Here is a 2,274-nt window from a genome sequence, read left to right as displayed (position 1 = left end):
CACTGAGAAAACTACGTTATTCCTAGGGTGTGCTCTTTTTCTTCTTTTTATTTTTCCTCTTTTTTCCCCCCGTTTTTCCCCCTCATGCACGACCGAAGTGCTCCGACGATGAGTGCGATTTAAATTTGAGCTCCGCCGCAGTTCTGGCACTATCAAACCACATTCATTTTCACATCCTTCCCAAAATTTTTGCCGTGGTTCCCTCGCTGCAGTTTGCGTAAACAGCTTTACTGTGTAACTATCGGGAAACATAAATACACGGAAATAAATAATAGCCCGGCAATCGGAATGAATATCCCAGGGCAGAGCGGGCAAAGGAGAGCAGAAAGTAGAGAGTATCTCCCAGAATGTGTATTACGTTTTGGTATTTGCTTTTTTTTTTTTTTTTACCTCACTCTGCTTGCGGGGAAAATTTAATTAAAATAAAGGTATTTTTTTTCCCCTTGTTTGATGTATCTTGCTCGCGTAACAGCAACGTCTCGAAGAAAATAAAGCAGACAGATTCGGGCGCCGCTAATTAGAAAGCAACGAATGCTGGCATTTAATAAACATTTGAGTGCCCGATGGTGCAGAAGGAGCCAGCGGAGGGGCGGCGGTTTCCGAGTGCCGCGGGACCAGCGCCGAAACGGCTCCGCGGGACGGGAATTAACGCGGTTGTCCCCGCTGGGCTGCGGAGCGGAGCACGGAGTCGCGACGCGGGCAGAGAACCCTGCCCACCTCTCGCCTCCAGCTCCCTGCCTGAGCACACTCTCCGCAGGGCGCCGTGAGAGCCGGCGGGACATCCGCGCTGATTTATCCGCGGAGGGATCCAGCCCTCCCCTCCCCTGCTCCGGATTTCTCGGGGGTCTGCGCTGCTGCCCGCCCGGCCGCGCACCCTTTCTCTCCCCCGCCAGGCTCCCGTCCTTGCTGCGGGTGGCCGGCGACAGCTCCGCGCACCCCCGCGGCTCCCCGCTCCGGGGCGCGGGGCGGCGAGGAATAGGCAGGGGCCGCGCAGCTGTTGACAGACAGAAAACCTCGATCTCCCAACCCGTCCTCGATCAATCTTCGCGGGATGGCAGTGGGCAGCCCCAACAGATTAAAGTAAAAGGCTTTGTCACTGCTGAAAAGACGAAGTTGAGAGAGGAGGGGGGAAGAAAGCGAGGTCTGATGATGAGGAGTAGCGTGGGAGGGAAATCACCTGGCGATCAAGCTGTGAGGGGAGTTAAATATGCATCCATCCATCTATCCAACCATTCCGCTGCCACCCCCCAGTGCTTCCCCCTTGTGCACCCACAGCAGTGTTGAGAAGTTGGGACCCACCTGGGGAAGGTGCAGCGCGGCCACAGGTGTGCGGTGCAGAACGGCGTGGAGCGGTGTAGACCAGGGAGGAGAGCTAAGGACAGCCGGAGTGGGGGTGAGGGTCTTGATCTGCCTGTACACCCCCGGCACCAGTGGCCTCCATGGATGGAGCGTGGGTCAGGACCAGGGTGGGTGCAGTTTCCCCCGTCAGCAGAACCCTGGGCGGTGTGAGGAGCTGGCAAGGGAAGGGTTGCCCCGCTTGAATTACACTGGCTTTGCTAGTCCAACAGAAGGGACTGCAGCAAGTGGGGAAACGAGAGCCAGCTGAGCACTCCTGCCAGCCTTGTTGGGGCTGAACTTGAGGTCAGTGGAGCGCAAAACTCCTCCAGGGAAGGAGGAAACAAATGTTCATGGATCGGGTATCGACAAACTTGAACAAGTGGGAGGGAGAGGAGGAGAAGGGACAGTCAGAGCTGCCTTCATAAAACTGTAAACAGTGGTGTTGGGACAGACTTGAAAGGAAATTGCCTGGCAGCTGCTTGGAGTTTCCCTACGATGTGCTGGCCCTAGTGAGAGACGAGAGAGCCCTTTACTGGAAATGTGAAGTCCCCCCACCCCCGGGAACTGCATCCTGTGGCAGAAGCTGGCCATCCCCTCGCAGGTTCCCCTCCGGGTTACAGTCAGGCTGGTGGGGAGAAGCTGGAGAGAAGAAATCTCGTCACTGCTGATTCAGGCCTTCACACGGGGACACAATGCACTCCAGTGTGAAGGCCCTCGCAGCTCCTCCTCCTGCCAGGCGAAAGGTGACTGCCCCTTCCACAGGCTGCCTCTCTGTTCAGGTACTTATTAAATTGGCCCAGTCTGCTGGCAAGGAGAGAACTTCCCATTGATTTTTACAAACTGTGAAACCTTAAGCCTGTATCAGGTGATGAGAGAGAGGGGGAGATCAGGGGGTTTCAGCACTTGCAAATCTCTTCATTTCATCACTTTAAAAAG

At 55.5% G+C, this 2,274-nt stretch overlaps 1 protein-coding gene across 1 annotated transcript in view; it reads right to left on the bottom strand.

Annotated features, from left to right (window-relative positions):
- PRDM1 (PR/SET domain 1) overlaps nucleotides 1–1,542 on the bottom strand; it is a 111,204-nt gene extending 109,662 nt beyond the window's left edge. Inside the window, exon 1 of the mRNA XM_017739639.1 lies at nucleotides 1,300–1,542. The gene's annotated coding sequence lies outside the window, so the exon portion shown is untranslated. The remainder of the gene's footprint in view (nucleotides 1–1,299) is intronic.
- Between the last annotated feature and the right edge of the window lie 732 nt (nucleotides 1,543–2,274).

This window comes from Corvus brachyrhynchos, unplaced genomic scaffold, assembly GCF_000691975.1.
Source record: "Corvus brachyrhynchos isolate BGI_N302 unplaced genomic scaffold, ASM69197v1 scaffold14, whole genome shotgun sequence".
NCBI classification, from domain to species: Eukaryota; Metazoa; Chordata; class Aves; order Passeriformes; family Corvidae; genus Corvus; species Corvus brachyrhynchos.
Note: the sequence above shows the minus strand (reverse complement) of the source record. Positions and strands in the feature narration are given on the sequence as shown.